The 17,980-nt window shown below is 47.7% G+C and overlaps 14 non-coding genes across 14 annotated transcripts; all 14 read left to right on the top strand.

The window, feature by feature from the left end:
* Positions 1-261: 261 nt before the first annotated feature.
* Positions 262-343, top strand: Trnas-gcu (transfer RNA serine (anticodon GCU)). Its single transcript has one exon. It is a non-coding gene; the product is annotated as a tRNA-Ser (tRNA).
* Positions 344-1,184: 841 nt separating this feature from the next.
* Positions 1,185-1,266, top strand: Trnas-gcu (transfer RNA serine (anticodon GCU)). Its single transcript has one exon. It is a non-coding gene; the product is annotated as a tRNA-Ser (tRNA).
* Positions 1,267-2,112: 846 nt separating this feature from the next.
* Trnas-gcu (transfer RNA serine (anticodon GCU)) lies at positions 2,113-2,194 on the top strand. The gene has a single exon. It is a non-coding gene; the product is annotated as a tRNA-Ser (tRNA).
* Positions 2,195-2,907: 713 nt separating this feature from the next.
* Trnas-gcu (transfer RNA serine (anticodon GCU)) lies at positions 2,908-2,989 on the top strand. Its single transcript has one exon. It is a non-coding gene; the product is annotated as a tRNA-Ser (tRNA).
* Positions 2,990-3,830: 841 nt separating this feature from the next.
* Trnas-gcu (transfer RNA serine (anticodon GCU)) lies at positions 3,831-3,912 on the top strand. Its single transcript has one exon. It is a non-coding gene; the product is annotated as a tRNA-Ser (tRNA).
* Positions 3,913-4,625: 713 nt separating this feature from the next.
* Trnas-gcu (transfer RNA serine (anticodon GCU)) lies at positions 4,626-4,707 on the top strand. The gene has a single exon. It is a non-coding gene; the product is annotated as a tRNA-Ser (tRNA).
* A 718-nt stretch (positions 4,708-5,425) lies between these two features.
* On the top strand, positions 5,426-5,507 carry Trnas-gcu (transfer RNA serine (anticodon GCU)). The gene has a single exon. It is a non-coding gene; the product is annotated as a tRNA-Ser (tRNA).
* Positions 5,508-6,225: 718 nt separating this feature from the next.
* On the top strand, positions 6,226-6,307 carry Trnas-gcu (transfer RNA serine (anticodon GCU)). The gene has a single exon. It is a non-coding gene; the product is annotated as a tRNA-Ser (tRNA).
* Positions 6,308-7,148: 841 nt separating this feature from the next.
* On the top strand, positions 7,149-7,230 carry Trnas-gcu (transfer RNA serine (anticodon GCU)). Its single transcript has one exon. It is a non-coding gene; the product is annotated as a tRNA-Ser (tRNA).
* An 841-nt stretch (positions 7,231-8,071) lies between these two features.
* Positions 8,072-8,153, top strand: Trnas-gcu (transfer RNA serine (anticodon GCU)). The gene has a single exon. It is a non-coding gene; the product is annotated as a tRNA-Ser (tRNA).
* Positions 8,154-8,866: 713 nt separating this feature from the next.
* On the top strand, positions 8,867-8,948 carry Trnas-gcu (transfer RNA serine (anticodon GCU)). The gene has a single exon. It is a non-coding gene; the product is annotated as a tRNA-Ser (tRNA).
* Positions 8,949-9,789: 841 nt separating this feature from the next.
* Trnas-gcu (transfer RNA serine (anticodon GCU)) lies at positions 9,790-9,871 on the top strand. Its single transcript has one exon. It is a non-coding gene; the product is annotated as a tRNA-Ser (tRNA).
* Positions 9,872-10,584: 713 nt separating this feature from the next.
* Positions 10,585-10,666, top strand: Trnas-gcu (transfer RNA serine (anticodon GCU)). The gene has a single exon. It is a non-coding gene; the product is annotated as a tRNA-Ser (tRNA).
* Positions 10,667-11,507: 841 nt separating this feature from the next.
* Trnas-gcu (transfer RNA serine (anticodon GCU)) lies at positions 11,508-11,589 on the top strand. The gene has a single exon. It is a non-coding gene; the product is annotated as a tRNA-Ser (tRNA).
* The last annotated feature ends 6,391 nt before the right edge of the window (positions 11,590-17,980 follow it).

Here is a 17,980-nt window from a genome sequence, read left to right as displayed (position 1 = left end):
CATTTGCATTAGACGACACTGCATGTCGATACAATGCTTATTCCTGCAGTAGATAATTGGGCCAATGATTTTACCCGATCGCATATCCACATGGACGGATGCTGTCATTAAACGATTCGCCAGTGGGAGCTTGGTCGGCCGCACTGCAGCTTGGCATTAGACGTTAACACCGGCCCAGTACCATGTTTTGAATGTGTTTTCGAATCGACAAATGTCTTCTTTCCGCAAGCACTCACCAAAGACACAACTGTAGCTGCAGCAGACGAGGTGGCCGAGTGGTTAAGGCGTTGGACTGCTAATCCAATGTGCTCTGCACGCGTGGGTTCGAATCCCATCCTCGTCGAAGAATTTTACGTAAAGCACGCGTTTGCGGTCACTCCTCCTCCGTGCGAAACGCCACTCAGTAGTAACATCGACGCGTGTACGTGGCAGATAGCGTGTGTATGAAATAAGAGACAAAACTGCCTACCAGATGAAAGCGCACAACATTCCATAGCGTATGCCCTTCGAATTAAACATCAATTCGAGATCTATAAACCAATCAAATTTCGGCTCCAGCAAATAGTATGTTGGTATTTGCGAACGACGAGTTCTTATTTATATTTAAGTGCATATCTGTCGCAGTCATTTTAACGTATCGTGCCTTTAATAATCCATCTGTAGCACAACTGTCGCCTTCGGACAGTTTGTTGTTTAAATTCAGGCCGCCATCTACAGAAGCCATTTGGCAGGGCCTACTGGAGAGACTTGAGTTTGCAGACATCCGTCGCTAGTGGCAGCCCAAACACCAAGCTCCATCGCAAACAGCAGGACAATCTTGGGCTAGGGGGGACGTCAAAACCTTGCAAGCAATATCAGTGTAGCGTATCGAGCTGTACGTTTCGTTGCAGTAAGTCGTGCAAAAGAATGCACAGCACCTTTCTCATTTGCATTAGACGACACTGCATGTCGATACAATGCTTATTCCTGCAGTAGATAATTGGGCCAATGATTTTACCCGATCGCATATCCACATGGACGGATGCTGTCATTAAACGATTCGCCAGTGGGAGCTTGGTCGGCCGCACTGCAGCTTGGCATTAGACGTTAACACCGGCCCAGTACCATGTTTTGAATGTGTTTTCGAATCGACAAATGTCTTCTTTCCGCAAGCACTCGCCAAAGACACAACTGTAGTTCCAGCAGACGAGGTGGCCGAGTGGTTAAGGCGTTGGACTGCTAATCCAATGTGCTCTGCACGCGTGGGTTCGAATCCCCTCCTCGTCGGAGAAATTTACGTAAAAAAAAGCACCCTTTTGCGGTCACTCCTTCTCCGTGCGAAACGCCACTCAGTAGTAACATCGACGCGTGTACGTGGCAGATAGCGTGTGTATGAAATAAGTGACAAAACTGCCTACCAGATGAAAGCGCACAACATTCCATAGCGTATGCCCTTCGAATTAAACATCAATTCGAGATCTATAAACCAATCAAATTTCGGCTCCAGCAAGGAGTATGTTGGTATTTGCGAACGACGAGTTCTTATTTACATTTAAGTGCATATCTGTCGCAGTCATTTTAACGTATCGTGCCTTTAATAATCCATCTGTAGCACAACTGTCGCCTTCCGACAGTTTGTTCTTTAAAGTCAGGCTGCCATCTACAGAAGCCATTTGGCAGGGCCTACTGGAGAGACTTGAGTTTGCAGACATCCGTCGCTAGTGGCCGCCCAAACACCAAGCTCCATCGCAAACAGCAGGACAATCTTGGGCTAGGGGGGACGTCAAAACCTTGCAAGCAATATCAGTGTAGCGTATTGAGCTGTACGTTTCGTTGCAGTAAGTCGTGCAAAAGAATGCACAGCACCTTTCTCATTTGCATTAGACGACACTGCATGTCGATACAATGCTTATTCCTGCAGTAGATAATTGGGCCAATGATTTTACCCGATCGCATATCCACATGGACGGATGCTGTCATTAAACGATTCGCCAGTGGGAGCTTGGTCGGCCGCACTGCAGCTTGGCATTAGACGTTAACACCGGCCCAGTACCATGTTTTGAATGTGTTTTCGAATCGACAAATGTCTTCTTTCCGCAAGCACTCGCCAAAGACACAACTGTAGCTCCAGCAGACGAGGTGGCCGAGTGGTTAAGGCGTTGGACTGCTAATCCAATGTGCTCTGCACGCGTGGGTTCGAATCCCATCCTCGTCGAAGAATTTTACGTAAAGCACGGGTTTGCGGTCACTCCTTCTCCGTGCGAAACGCCACTCAGTAGTAACATCGACGCGTGTACGTGGCAGATAGCGTGTGTATGAAATAAGAGACAAAACTGCCTACCAGATGAAAGCGCACAACATTCCATAGCGTATGCCCTTCGAATTAAACATCAATTCGAGATCTATAAACCAACCAAATTTCGGCTCCATCAAAGAGTATGTTGGTATTTGCGAACGACGAGTTCTTATTTATATTTAAGTGCATATCTGTCGCAGTCATTTTAACGTATCGTGCCTTTAATAATCAAACACCAAGCTCCATCGCAAACAGCAGGACAATCTTGGGCTAGGGGGGACGTCAAAACCTTGCAAGCAATATCAGTGTAGCGTATCGAGCTGTACGTTTCGTTGCAGTAAGTCGAGCAAAAGAATGCACAGCACCTTTCTCATTTGCATTAGACGACACTGCATGTCGATACAATGCTTATTCCTGCAGTAGATAAGTGGGCCGGTGATTTTACCCGATCGCATATCCACATGGACGGATGCTGTCATTAAACGATTCGCCAGTGGGAGCTTGGTCGGCCGCACTGCAGCTTGGCATTAGACGTTAACACCGGCCCAGTACCATGTTTTGAATGTGTTTTCGAATCGACAAATGTCTTCTTTCCGCAAGCACTCACCAAAGACACAACTGTAGCTCCAGCAGACGAGGTGGCCGAGTGGTTAAGGCGTTGGACTGCTAATCCAATGTGCTCTGCACGCGTGGGTTCGAATCCCATCCTCGTCGAAGAATTTTACGTAAAGCACGCGTTTGCGGTCACTCCTTCTCCGTGCGAAACGCCACTCAGTAGTAACATCGACGCGTGTACGTGGCAGATAGCGTGTGTATGAAATAAGAGACAAAACTGCCTACCAGATGAAAGCGCACAACATTCCATAGCGTATGCCCTTCGAATTAAACATCAATTCGAGATCTATAAACCAATCAAATTTCGGCTCCAGCAAAGAGTATGTTGGTATTTGCGAACGACGAGTTCTTATTTATATTTAAGTGCATATCTGTCGCAGTCATTTTAACGTATCGTGCCTTTAATAATCCATCTGTAGCACAACTGTCGCCTTCGGACAGTTTGTTGTTTAAATTCAGGCCGCCATCTACAGAAGCCATTTGGCAGGGCCTACTGGAGAGACTTGAGTTTGCACACATCCGTCGCTAGTGGCCGCCCAAACACCAAGCTCCATCGCAAACAGCAGGACAATCTTGGGCTAGGGGGGACGTCAAAACGTTGCAAGCAATATCAGTGTAGCGTATCGAGCTGTACGTTTCGTTGCAGTAAGTCGTGCAAAAGAATGCACAGCACCTTTCTCATTTGCATTAGACGACACTGCATGTCGATACAATGCTTATTCCTGCAGTAGATAATTGGGCCAATGATTTTACCCGATCGCATATCCACATGGACGGATGCTGTCATTAAACGATTCGCCAGTGGGAGCTTGGTCGGCCGCACTGCAGCTTGGCATTAGACGTTAACACCGGCCCAGTACCATGTTTTGAATGTGTTTTCGAATCGACAAATGTCTTCTTTCCGCAAGCACTCGCCAAAGACACAACTGTAGCTCCAGAAGACGAGGTGGCCGAGTGGTTAAGGCGTTGGACTGCTAATCCAATGTGCTCTGCACGCGTGGGTTCGAATCCCATCCTCGTCGAAGAATTTTACGTAAAGCACGCGTTTGCGGTCACTCCTTCTCCGTGCGAAACGCCACTCAGTAGTAACATCGACGCGTGTACGTGGCAGATAGCGTGTGTATGAAATAAGTGACAAAACTGCCTACCAGATGAAAGCACACAACATTCCATAGCGTATGCCCTTCGAATTAAACATCAATTCGAGATCTATAAACCAATCAAATTTCGGCTCCAGCAAAGAGTATGTTGGTATTTGCGAACGACGAGTTCTTATTTATATTTAAGTGCATATCTGTCGCAGTCATTTTAACGTATCGTGCCTTTAATAATCAAACACCAAGCTCCATCGCAAACAGCAGGACAATCTTGGGCTAGGGGGGACGTCAAAACCTTGCAAGCAATATCAGTGTAGCGTATCGAGCTGTACGTTTCGTTGCAGTAAGTCGAGCAAAAGAATGCACAGCACCTTTCTCATTTGCATTAGACGACACTGCATGTCGATACAATGCTTATTCCTGCAGTAGATAAGTGGGCCGGTGATTTTACCCGATCGCATATCCACATGGACGGATGCTGTCATTAAACGATTCGCCAGTGGGAGCTTGGTCGGCCGCACTGCAGCTTGGCATTAGACGTTAACACCGGCCCAGTACCATGTTTTGAATGTGTTTTCGAATCGACAAATGTCTTCTTTCCGCAAGCACTCACCAAAGACACAACTGTAGCTCCAGCAGACGAGGTGGCCGAGTGGTTAAGGCGTTGGACTGCTAATCCAATGTGCTCTGCACGCGTGGGTTCGAATCCCCTCCTCGTCGGAGAAATTTACGTAAAAAAAAGCACGCTTTTGCGGTCACTCCTTCTCCGTGCGAAACGCCACTCAGTAGTAACATCGACGCGTGTACGTGGCAGATAGCGTGTGTATGAAATAAGTGACAAAACTGCCTACCAGATGAAAGCGCACAACATTCCATAGCGTATGCCCTTCGAATTAAACATCAATTCGAGATCTATAAACCAATCAAATTTCGGCTCCAGCAAAGAGTATGTTGGTATTTGCGAACGACGAGTTCTTATTTATATTTAAGTGCATATCTGTCGCAGTCATTTTAACGTATCGTGCCTTTAATAATCAAACACCAAGCTCCATCGCAAACAGCAGGACAATCTTGGGCTAGGGGGGACGTCAAAACCTTGCAAGCAATATCAGTGTAGCGTATCGAGCTGTACGTTTCGTTGCAGTAAGTCGAGCAAAAGAATGCACAGCACCTTTCTCATTTGCATTAGACGACACTGCATGTCGATACAATGCTTATTCCTGCAGTAGATAAGTGGGCCGGTGATTTTACCCGATCGCATATCCACATGGACGGATGCTGTCATTAAACGATTCGCCAGTGGGAGCTTGGTCGGCCGCACTGCAGCTTGGCATTAGACGTTAACACCGGCCCAGTACCATGTTTTGAATGTGTTTTCGAATCGACAAATGTCTTCTTTCCGCAAGCACTCACCAAAGACACAACTGTAGCTCCAGCAGACGAGGTGGCCGAGTGGTTAAGGCGTTGGACTGCTAATCCAATGTGCTCTGCACGCGTGGGTTCGAATCCCCTCCTCGTCGGAGAAATTTACGTAAAAAAAAGCACGCTTTTGCGGTCACTCCTTCTCCGTGCGAAACGCCACTCAGTAGTAACATCGACGCGTGTACGTGGCAGATAGCGTGTGTATGAAATAAGTGACAAAACTGCCTACCAGATGAAAGCGCACAACATTCCATAGCGTATGCCCTTCGAATTAAACATCAATTCGAGATCTATAAACCAATCAAATTTCGGCTCCAGCAAAGAGTATGTTGGTATTTGCGAACGACGAGTTCTTATTTATATTTAAGTGCATATCTGTCGCAGTCATTTTAACGTATCGTGCCTTTAATAATCAAACACCAAGCTCCATCGCAAACAGCAGGACAATCTTGGGCTAGGGGGGACGTCAAAACCTTGCAAGCAATATCAGTGTAGCGTATCGAGCTGTACGTTTCGTTGCAGTAAGTCGAGCAAAAGAATGCACAGCACCTTTCTCATTTGCATTAGACGACACTGCATGTCGATACAATGCTTATTCCTGCAGTAGATAAGTGGGCCGGTGATTTTACCCGATCGCATATCCACATGGACGGATGCTGTCATTAAACGATTCGCCAGTGGGAGCTTAGTCGGCCGCACTGCAGCTTGGCATTAGACGTTAACACCGGCCCAGTACCATGTTTTGAATGTGTTTTCGAATCGACAAATGTCTTCTTTCCGCAAGCACTCACCAAAGACACAACTGTAGCTCCAGCAGACGAGGTGGCCGAGTGGTTAAGACGTTGGACTGCTAATCCAATGTGCTCTGCACGCGTGGGTTCGAATCCCATCCTCGTCGAAGAAATTTACGTAAAGCACGCGTTTGCGGTCACTCCTTCTCCGTGCGAAACGCCACTCAGTAGTAACATCGACGCGTGTACGTGGCAGATAGCGTGTGTATGAAATAAGAGACAAAACTGCCTACCAGATGAAAGCGCACAACATTCCATAGCGTATGCCCTTCGAATTAAACATCAATTCGAGATCTATAAACCAATCAAATTTCGGCTCCAGCAAAGAGTATGTTGGTATTTGCGAACGACGAGTTCTTATTTATATTTAAGTGCATATCTGTCGCAGTCATTTTAACGTATCGTGCCTTTAATAATCCATCTGTAGCACAACTGTCGCCTTCGGACAGTTTGTTGTTTAAATTCAGGCCGCCATCTACAGAAGCCATTTGGCAGGGCCTACTGGAGAGACTTGAGTTTGCAGACATCCGTCGCTAGTGGCCGCCCAAACACCAAGCTCCATCGGAAACAGCAGGACAATCTTGGGCTAGGGGGGACGTCAAAACCTTGCAAGCAATATCAGTGTAGCGTATCGAGCTGTACGTTTCGTTGCAGTAAGTCGTGCAAAAGAATGCACAGCACCTTTCTCATTTGCATTAGACGACACTGCATGTCGATACAATGCTTATTCCTGCAGTAGATAATTGGGCCAATGATTTTACCCGATCGCATATCCACATGGACGGATGCTGTCATTAAACGATTCGCCAGTGGGAGCTTGGTCGGCCGCACTGCAGCTTGGCATTAGACGTTAACACCGGCCCAGTACCATGTTTTGAATGTGTTTTCGAATCGACAAATGTCTTCTTTCCGCAAGCACTCGCCAAAGACACAACTGTAGCTCCAGCAGACGAGGTGGCCGAGTGGTTAAGGCGTTGGACTGCTAATCCAATGTGCTCTGCACGCGTGGGTTCGAATCCCATCCTCGTCGAAGAATTTTACGTAAAGCACGCGTTTGCGGTCACTCCTTCTCCGTGCGAAACGCCACTCAGTAGTAACATCGACGCGTGTACGTGGCAGATAGCGTGTGTATGAAATAAGTGACAAAACTGCCTACCAGATGAAAGCGCACAACATTCCATAGCGTATGCCCTTCGAATTAAACATCAATTCGAGATCTATAACCCAATCAAATTTCGGCTCCAGCAAAGACTATGTTGGTATTTGCGAACGACGAGTTTTTATTTATATTTAAGTGCATATCTGTCGCAGTCATTTTAACGTATCGTGCCTTTAATAATGCATCTGTAGCACAACTGTCGCCTTCCGACAGTTTGTTCTTTAAAGTCAGGCCGCCATCTACAGAAGCCATTTGGCAGGGCCTACTGGAGAGACTTGAGTTTGCAGACATCCGTCGCTAGTGGCCGCCCAAACACCAAGCTCCATCGCAAACAGCAGGACAATCTTGGGCTAGGGGGGACGTCAAAACCTTGCAAGCAATATCAGTGTAGCGTATCGAGCTGTACGTTTCGTTGCAGTAAGTCGTGCAAAAGAATGCACAGCACCTTTCTCATTTGCATTAGACGACACTGCATGTCGATACAATGCTTATTACTGCAGTAGATAATTGGGCCAATGATTTTACCCGATCGCATATCCACATGGACGGATGCTGTCATTAAACGATTCGCCAGTGGGAGCTTGGTCGGCCGCACTGCAGCTTGGCATTAGACGTTAACACCGGCCCAGTACCATGTTTTGAATGTGTTTTCGAATCGACAAATGTCTTCTTTCCGCACGCACTCACCAAAGACACAACTGTAGCTCCAGCAGACGAGGTGGCCGAGTGGTTAAGGCGTTGGGCAGCTAATCCAATGTGCTCTGCACGAGTGGGTTCGAATCCCATCCTCGTCGAAGAAATTTACGTAAAGGACGCTTTTGCGGTCACTCCTTCTTCGTGCGAAACGCCACTCGGTAGTAACATCGACGCGTGTACGTGGCAGATAGCGTGTGTATGAAATAAGTGACAAAACTGCCTACCAGATGAAAGCGCACAACATTCCATAGCGTATGCCCTTCGAATTAAACATCAATTCGAGATCTATAAACCAATCAAATTTCGGCTCCAGCAAAGAGTATGTTGGTATTTGCGAACGACGAGTTCTTATTTATATTTAAGTGCATATCTGTCGCAGTCATTTTAACGTATCGTGCCTTTAATAATCAAACACCAAGCTCCAACGCAAACAGCAGGACAATCTTGGGCTAGGGGGGACGTCAGAACCTTGCAAGCAATATCAGTGTAGCGTATCGAGCTGTACGTTTCGTTGCAGTAAGTCGAGCAAAAGAATGCACAGCACCTTTCTCATTTGCATTAGACGACACTGCATGTCGATACAATGCTTATTCCTGCAGTAGATAAGTGGGCCGGTGAATTTACCCGATCGCATATCCACATGGACGGATGCTGTCATTAAACGATTCGCCAGTGGGAGCTTGGTCGGCCGCACTGCAGCTTGGCATTAGACGTTAACACCGGCCCAGTACCATGTTTTGAATGTGTTTTCGAATCGACAAATGTCTTCTTTCCGCAAGCACTCACCAAAGACACAACTGTAGCTCCAGCAGACGAGGTGGCCGAGTGGTTAAGGCGTTGGACTGCTAATCCAATGTGCTCTGCACGCGTGGGTTCGAATCCCATCCTCGTCGAAGAATTTTACGTAAAGCACGCGTTTGCGGTCACTCCTTCTCCGTGCGAAACGCCACTCAGTAGTAACATCGACGCGTGTACGTGGCAGATAGCGTGTGTATGAAATAAGAGACAAAACTGCCTACCAGATGAAAGCGCACAACATTCCATAGCGTATGCCCTTCGAATTAAACATCAATTCGAGATCTATAAACCAATCAAATTTCGGCTCCAGCAAAGAGTATGTTGGTATTTGCGAACGACGAGTTCTTATTTATATTTAAGTGCATATCTGTCGCAGTCATTTTAACGTATCGTGCCTTTAATAATCCATCTGTAGCACAACTGTCGCCTTCGGACAGTTTGTTGTTTAAATTCAGGCCGCCATCTACAGAAGCCATTTGGCAGGGCCTACTGGAGAGACTTGAGTTTGCAGACATCCGTCGCTAGTGGCCGCCCAAACACCAAGCTCCATCGCAAACAGCAGGACAATCTTGGGCTAGGGGGGACGTCAAAACCTTGCAAGCAATATCAGTGTAGCGTATCGAGCTGTACGTTTCGTTGCAGTAAGTCGTGCAAAAGAATGCACAGCACCTTTCTCATTTGCATTAGACGACACTGCATGTCGATACAATGCTTATTCCTGCAGTAGATAAGTGGGCCGGTGATTTTACCCGATCGCATATCCACATGGACGGATGCTGTCATTAAACGATTCGCCAGTGGGAGCTTGGTCGGCCGCACTGCAGCTTGGCATTAGACGTTAACACCGGCCCAGTACCATGTTTTGAATGTGTTTTCGAATCGACAAATGTCTTCTTTCCGCACGCACTCACCAAAGACACAACTGTAGATCCAGCAGACGACGTGGCCGAGTGGTTAAGGCGTTGGGCAGCTAATCCAATGTGCTCTGCACGAGTGGGTTCGAATCCCATCCTCGTCGAAGAAATTTACGTAAAGCACGCTTTTGCGGTCACTCCTTCTTCGTGCGAAACGCCACTCGGTAGTAACATCGACGCGTGTACGTGGCAGATAGCGTGTGTATGAAATAAGTGACAAAACTGCCTACCAGATGAAAGCGCACAACATTCCATAGCGTATGCCCTTCGAATTAAACATCAATTCGAGATCTATAAACCAATCAAATTTCGGCTCCAGCAAAGAGTATGTTGGTATTTGCGAACGACGAGTTCTTATTTATATTTAAGTGCATATCTGTCGCAGTCATTTTAACGTATCGTGCCTTTAATAATCAAACACCAAGCTCCAACGCAAACAGCAGGACAATCTTGGGCTAGGGGGGACGTCAGAACCTTGCAAGCAATATCAGTGTAGCGTATCGAGCTGTACGTTTCGTTGCAGTAAGTCGAGCAAAAGAATGCACAGCACCTTTCTCATTTGCATTAGACGACACTGCATGTCGATACAATGCTTATTCCTGCAGTAGATAAGTGGGCCGGTGATTTTACCCGATCGCATATCCACATGGACGGATGCTGTCATTAAACGATTCGCCAGTGGGAGCTTGGTCGGCCGCACTGCAGCTTGGCATTAGACGTTAACACCGGCCCAGTACCATGTTTTGAATGTGTTTTCGAATCGACAAATGTCTTCTTTCCGCAAGCACTCACCAAAGACACAACTGTAGCTCCAGCAGACGAGGTGGCCGAGTGGTTAAGGCGTTGGACTGCTAATCCAATGTGCTCTGCACGCGTGGGTTCGAATCCCATCCTCGTCGAAGAATTTTACGTAAAGCACGCGTTTGCGGTCACTCCTTCTCCGTGCGAAACGCCACTCAGTAGTAACATCGACGCGTGTACGTGGCAGATAGCGTGTGTATGAAATAAGAGACAAAACTGCCTACCAGATGAAAGCGCACAACATTCCATAGCGTATGCCCTTCGAATTAAACATCAATTCGAGATCTATAAACCAATCAAATTTCGGCTCCAGCAAAGAGTATGTTGGTATTTGCGAACGACGAGTTCTTATTTATATTTAAGTGCATATCTGTCGCAGTCATTTTAACGTATCGTGCCTTTAATAATCCATCTGTAGCACAACTGTCGCCTTCGGACAGTTTGTTGTTTAAATTCAGGCCGCCATCTACAGAAGCCATTTGGCAGGGCCTACTGGAGAGACTTGAGTTTGCAGACATCCGTCGCTAGTGGCCGCCCAAACACCAAGCTCCATCGCAAACAGCAGGACAATCTTGGGCTAGGGGGGACGTCAAAACCTTGCAAGCAATATCAGTGTAGCGTATCGAGCTGTACGTTTCGTTGCAGTAAGTCGTGCAAAAGAATGCACAGCACCTTTCTCATTTGCATTAGACGACACTGCATGTCGATACAATGCTTATTCCTGCAGTAGATAATTGGGCCAATGATTTTACCCGATCGCATATCCACATGGACGGATGCTGTCATTAAACGATTCGCCAGTGGGAGCTTGGTCGGCCGCACTGCAGCTTGGCATTAGACGTTAACACCGGCCCAGTACCATGTTTTGAATGTGTTTTCGAATCGACAAATGTCTTCTTTCCGCAAGCACTCGCCAAAGACACAACTGTAGCTCCAGCAGACGAGGTGGCCGAGTGGTTAAGGCGTTGGACTGCTAATCCAATGTGCTCTGCACGCGTGGGTTCGAATCCCATCCTCGTCGAAGAATTTTACGTAAAGCACGCGTTTGCGGTCACTCCTTCTCCGTGCGAAACGCCACTCAGTAGTAACATCGACGCGTGTACGTGGCAGATAGCGTGTGTATGAAATAAGTGACAAAACTGCCTACCAGATGAAAGCGCACAACATTCCATAGCGTATGCCCTTCGAATTAAACATCAATTCGAGATCTATAAACCAATCAAATTTCGGCTCCAGCAAAGAGTATGTTGGTATTTGCGAACGACGAGTTCTTATTTATATTTAAGTGCATATCTGTCGCAGTCATTTTAACGTATCGTGCCTTTAATAATCAAACACCAAGCTCCAACGCAAACAGCAGGACAATCTTGGGCTAGGGGGGACGTCAAAACCTTGCAAGCAATATCAGTGTAGCGTATCGAGCTGTACGTTTCGTTGCAGTAAGTCGAGCAAAAGAATGCACAGCACCTTTCTCATTTGCATTAGACGACACTGCATGTCGATACAATGCTTATTCCTGCAGTAGATAAGTGGGCCGGTGATTTTACCCGATCGCATATCCACATGGACGGATGCTGTCATTAAACGATTCGCCAGTGGGAGCTTGGTCGGCCGCACTGCAGCTTGGCATTAGACGTTAACACCGGCCCAGAACCATGTTTTGAATGTGTTTTCGAATCGACAAATGTCTTCTTTCCGCAAGCACTCACCAAAGACACAACTGTAGCTCCAGCAGACGAGGTGGCCGAGTGGTTGCGGCGAGCGGACGTGCCCGTCGCGAGCTCCGCTAGCAGCTGTGTTTACATCGTTGGTCGTCGTGGTTTGCAGCGGCCTGGTGTCTATACTCAGCGTGTTTCTTCTCTTTTTGTAAGTTTTTCAAGGATTTATTGTGGAAAATGGTGTCGTACAACCGGTCCAATACTATTCAGTTGTTGTTTGATCGCGAATTTCCGCGTCCCACGGCTTTTGAAATACATCATTGGATCCGATCGGAATTGCAAATAGACCCAGCTTTGCTTGACGGTGTTCATTTAGATTTTATTGTTAATTCCGTGTTCTTGAAACTCCTTGATAGTGAACTATGTGAGCGTTTGGTGGCCGTCAATGGCGGGGTTCGGAAGTTTAAGCATGCTGATGGGACTATTAGTGACGTGCAGGTTCTACATGCCGGCTATGGTGTACGAAATGTGAAGGTTTTCCATCTGCCTTTTGAAGTGCCCTTGGATGAAATTCGCCGTGCATTAAGTTTATATGGGACTATCTTTGCTGTCACTAAAGATTATTGGTCGTCCGCGTATGTTTATCAATGTGATAACGGCGTCCGTACTGTGCGGATGGACTTAAAGAAACATATTCCGTCCTTCGTTATCATAGGCGGCCATAGGGCTTTCATCTCCTACACCGGCCAACCTCCAACGTGTTCTCTCTGTCATTCTACTGAACATATGCGGAATTCTTGTCCCCGTCGGCGCCCAGTGCAGTTGCCCCTAGACAACTCAGGTAGTTACGCAGGTGCCCTTCTTAGAGGTTCTCCGCCACCGGCTGACTCTTTAGTTCGTGAACCGGTTGTAGCGGGTATGTCCATTCTTTCTAGTGTACCTGTTGTTTCACATACGCCTGTTGTTGACAATGTCCCTGACGTTAGCACTGAATGTCGTCCGACCAACCGTTCTGCTCCGTTGCAGGAGACGACTTCCGTGACTTCACTTGTTAATGAACGTGTTCAGAGCATTCCGGAATCAGGTGCTATTACTGTCGCCGTTTGCGACACCGCGCCTGCCTCAACGGTTCTACAGTGTCAAACGTCCTCCCCATGTGATGTTGCTACTTCAGTGCCTGTTGTGTCGGACATCCCTGCTGGGGATTGTGCACTTACTGCCACTCCTGACAAGGTCGCGGACTCCAACCCATCCCCCAGTAACATTACTGCTCCAGAGAATACCTTGCACCTTTCTCCGCCTCACGCGGAGAACTTGGTTATGGATGTAGAACAGCACTCTGTTGCCTCCGTACGGAACGTAAAGACCAAGTTGCAGGATACTGACTTTGCCACGCAACGAGAAAAACGTGTGCGAGAACAAAGTCGGAAACTTAAGGGTATGCTAGGAAAGGGTACCGGCGGCCGGGAAATTTCGCCCCCTTCGAAAAAGATTAGTACTGACACGGAATCTCGTAAACAGCGCAATTCGCAGACTCGCGCGTCCAGGAAAACCGCGTCGGGTGACCCTACCGGCGGCAGTCTGTCGGACGGCGACACGACCAATCCTACGCCGCTCTCCTGGGCGGACGATGAAGACATGTAACTGCCACGGTACCCTGCTTTCCGTCTCCGGTGCGCCTGCACCTTGCCGGTGACTCCCTTTCAAAAAATTTATCTGTGTGCCCTACACCCATGCGTCCTGTAGCCACATGGTTAAAATAGCCACGTTAAATATCAACTGTATTGCGGCTCCTCAGAAATTGCAAGTCTTGGCAAATTTTATCCAACATTGTCGGTTTGATTTTATTTTTCTGCAGGAAGTGAGCGTTGTGTGCCTTGATGTTTTAACGGGGTATTCCGCCATTTATAATGTCGACCCGGAAGCTCGGTGTGGTACCGCTATTTTATATAAGTCTGCCGTAGAGCCTACGCGCGTCCAACGACTACCGAGCGGCAGGGGGATCTCGTGCGTTATCGGAGGCCTACAACTGGTTAACATTTACGCTCCGTCTGGCACTAGTTTCAAGAGGGCGAGAGCGAGATTTTTCATTGAAGATGTACCCACCTTGATTGGTAGCCCGACGCTGCCCGTCGTGTTGGGGGGCGATTTTAATTGCGTGGTCGCGGACAGTGATCAGTTTCCTACGGCTCATAAGTGCGTTGACCTCGATCGTCTGATTGCAAGCTTCCAGTTAGCGGATGTGTGGCGTGTTCTCTATCCTCAACAGCAAGTTTTTACGTATTTCTATCGAAATGGGGCTAGTAGACTTGATAGGTTCTATGTGTCGACCTGCATAGCAGATCACCTAATCAGTGCTGACGTTGCCCCTGTCTGTTTTTCCGATCACTGCGCCTTCTTCTGTGACCTTCGCGCGCCGCAACTCCACCAGTTACGTCGATCTCGGGTGTGGAAGTTTAACGTGACCCATGTCCGCGCCCCCTCGTTGCGTCGGCAGATTCACGATACGCTCTCTTCCTGCGGCGAAAAGCTCGCTAACTATGCCTCGGTTGTCAATTGGTGGGTTCACCTGGCCAAACCGTCCATCCGTGCTGTTTTAAAGTGTTTTAGCGCCGAAGCTGCGCTGTGGAAACATAGAACCACTGAATTTTATTATCAGATTTTAAAAGATGCCGTCTCTCTACCAGATATTGTTGATGAGCAATTTATGCTTCAGTTAAAGGCTGTGAAAGCTCAAATTTTTAAATTGCAAGCCCAAGATTTTCAGGGCTCCTTACTTAGAAGCCGCTGTGTAGGGACGTTTGATGAGTCACCGACTATTCACCATATCGAAAGAGAGCGGAGACGGGGTGCTACTAAATTTATTCGGTGTCTTAGACTGGAGACTGGGGAGCGACTCACCACTGAGAGGGACATTCGTGCGCACATTTTTGCCCATTTTAGTGCCGCGTTCCAGCGTAGCGACCACGATAGGGCGGCCACACATGTCCTCATAGGTGACATGCGGAACCTGCTTACACGTGAGGACAATGACACCCTCCTTTCCGCCATCACGACGGAGGACATGAGCGATGCACTCCGTTCGTCTGCTCGACACAAGTCCCCAGGCCCTGACGGAATTCCTTTAGAATTCTACCTCGAGTTCTGGGATCTCTTAGAACCTATCCTCACAAAGGTCGCAAATGAATTGTTGAGTGGCCTTCCGTGTCCGGCAGAGTTCCTAGAGGGTATAGTCATTCTTCTCCCTAAGACCGCTGGGGCTGACAAAGTTGAAAACTTCCGCCCTATCACGCTGTTGAACAGTGACTACAAGCTTTTCAGCAAATGCGTCGCAACCAGGCTGCACACTGTGATGCGAAAAATCATTAGCCCTTTCCAGATGTGCGCTGTGACAGGGAGGGGTATCCTTGCCGCCGTGAGCACGTATAGGGACGTCGTGGCTTACACTGCTGCCACACGGACTCCAGGGGCGATTCTGTCGATTGACTTTAGGAAGGCTTTTGATAGGATTAACCACGATTACCTCTTTGCCTTGTTAGGTCACATCGGCTTTCATATGAACTTTGTCTCCGCTCTTGAAAATGTCCTAACGAGAGCGTCTTCTCGCATTCTGATAAATGGCACCCTTTCGGCTCCCTTTAGGATCGCACGGTCTGTGCGGCAAGGATGTCCCCTCTCTATGTCCCTCTTTGTTATCGCTCTTGACCCCCTCCTCCGCCGAATTGGGCGCACTGTCAGTGGGATCGATGTAGAGGGTGTACGGGCGTCGTGCATTGCGTACGCCGACGATGTCGGCGTCTTTATACGACAAGAAAAGGACATCCCTTTAGTTAAACCTGTGTTCCGTCTTTTTGCCCAGGCTACCGGTGCGGAACTGAACCCGCATAAAACAGTGCTACTCCCAATCGGTGCCTGTCGCAACTATGCTGCCGATTCGTGGTACACCATAGCTGCCTCCCACATGATGCTCGGCATTCAATTCTTTGCTTGCCCCATAAAGATGGCCGCTCATAACTGGCGCCGTATTTCCACAACTGTCAAGGGTCTCATGGTTCGTCACGCCACCCGGAAATTACATCTTCTACAGCGTGTTGAGTTGATCAATGTTCACATTTTGGCTAAAGCGTGGTATGTGGCTCAAGTGCTCAACGTCCCACCTCCGTTGGCACGCACGATCAGCCAAGCTGCACATTGGCTGCTGTGGCGTGGCCATATTTTCAAGGTGAAACTTGCCACATGTACCCAGCCTCCGTCTCGCGGAGGACTAGGTCTCGTAGATGTCAGAAAGAAATGTTCTGCCCTGCTAGTCAACAGAATTGCCACCATTGTCGAGAACAGCCCCCACAGTACGACGGCTGCCCTCTTCCGCGCCCATGAGCCCCTTTCTGACAGTGCACCGATCAATGTCTCGCGGATACCTTACAAGCTTGCTGTATTCAGAGATTTTTTCTTGTCCCGCAGTTATCATGTTTCACTAGCTCGCGACCGCAGGACGCGGTCTGCCATCTCTTTGTATCGTGAGATGATTGGTTTGTCACCACCGAATAACTTAGTCCGTCAATGTCCCCACAACAACTGGGTTCTTGTTTGGCAAAACGTCAGCAACAAGTTGTTACCGGCGGCAGTACGAAGCACGTGGTATACGGTCATCACTCGCACTGTGACCACCAACGACCGACTGGCGACTATTCACCTAATTCCGTCCTCTAAGTGCGAGTACTGTGACGAAAGGGGTACCCTTGAGCATCGGTTTCTTTGCAGAACCACACGAGATGTGTGGGCTATTTCCTGCGACATGCTCGCACTCATTAACAGGACTGACAAGCGGTCTTTTTCGCCGCTAACGGCTGTCATCCCCGACATTAAACCATTTCCGCAATCTAAGCGAAATGCTACAATGTGGATTTTAGGGCATACCACCTACGCTATATTTGCCAAGAATATAATTGATCCAGTCGACTACTTGTTTTATCTGTGGGAGCGCCGTGAAACGCTCCGGAGGACAGGCTCGTATCAGCGATGCTTTCAGCGCTTTCTGCAAATCCCCATTGAACAGCAATTTCGGAAAGTCTTCAATCTGGCACCGACTGTTTTCCACTCTTATTGACGACGTCGATCATGGTCCTGCAATGTGCACAGAAGTAATAGCGTGTTGACGTTACGAAAGAACTCAGAAACAGAAAACTGAAGAACAAACTAGAAACACATTGAAATGACAAATAATGGAATACAGCATTATTTTCTTTCTTCCTTTCCTTTGATTGTTTTCATGAATTTCCTTTTTCCTTTCTTTGCGATTGGAACGCACTTTCGTTTTATTTCGAGTGTGATTTTTACTCCCTTTCGAGGGTTTAGTCTTCCTTTCTTTCAATATGTATTTCGCTTTCTTGTTTCCTACGGGGATCGCTTGCTTTACAAATTCTGTGTTGCCAATTTGCTCGCTTCTTCCGTGAAGACAGCATATTTAACATCTTCCACTCCTTTCACACTCCTTTTCAAGAGAGGTGTTTTGTTTTTAGTTGCCAAATTATGTGCCATTTCATTCTTCTTTTTCCCGTTATGGAGAAATAGAGTTTGCTCATTTTTCTCTCAGGTTCGTTACTTACTTTCATGTCCCGGCAGAGTTGCGGGCTTCTAAGTTCTTCGTGTTTTCTTTTGCTTTTCCCACTGCCCTCCTTGTCGTTCTCTTCCAGCGGGAAACGCTGCCTTTCTATAGTTTTGGGGCGCTGTTTTCGTTTCCTTTATGGCTCCAAT

The sequence above is a fragment of the Schistocerca serialis genome, chromosome 2 (assembly GCF_023864345.2).
Source record: "Schistocerca serialis cubense isolate TAMUIC-IGC-003099 chromosome 2, iqSchSeri2.2, whole genome shotgun sequence".
Classification (NCBI taxonomy): domain Eukaryota; kingdom Metazoa; phylum Arthropoda; class Insecta; order Orthoptera; family Acrididae; genus Schistocerca; species Schistocerca serialis.
Note: the sequence above shows the minus strand (reverse complement) of the source record. Positions and strands in the feature narration are given on the sequence as shown.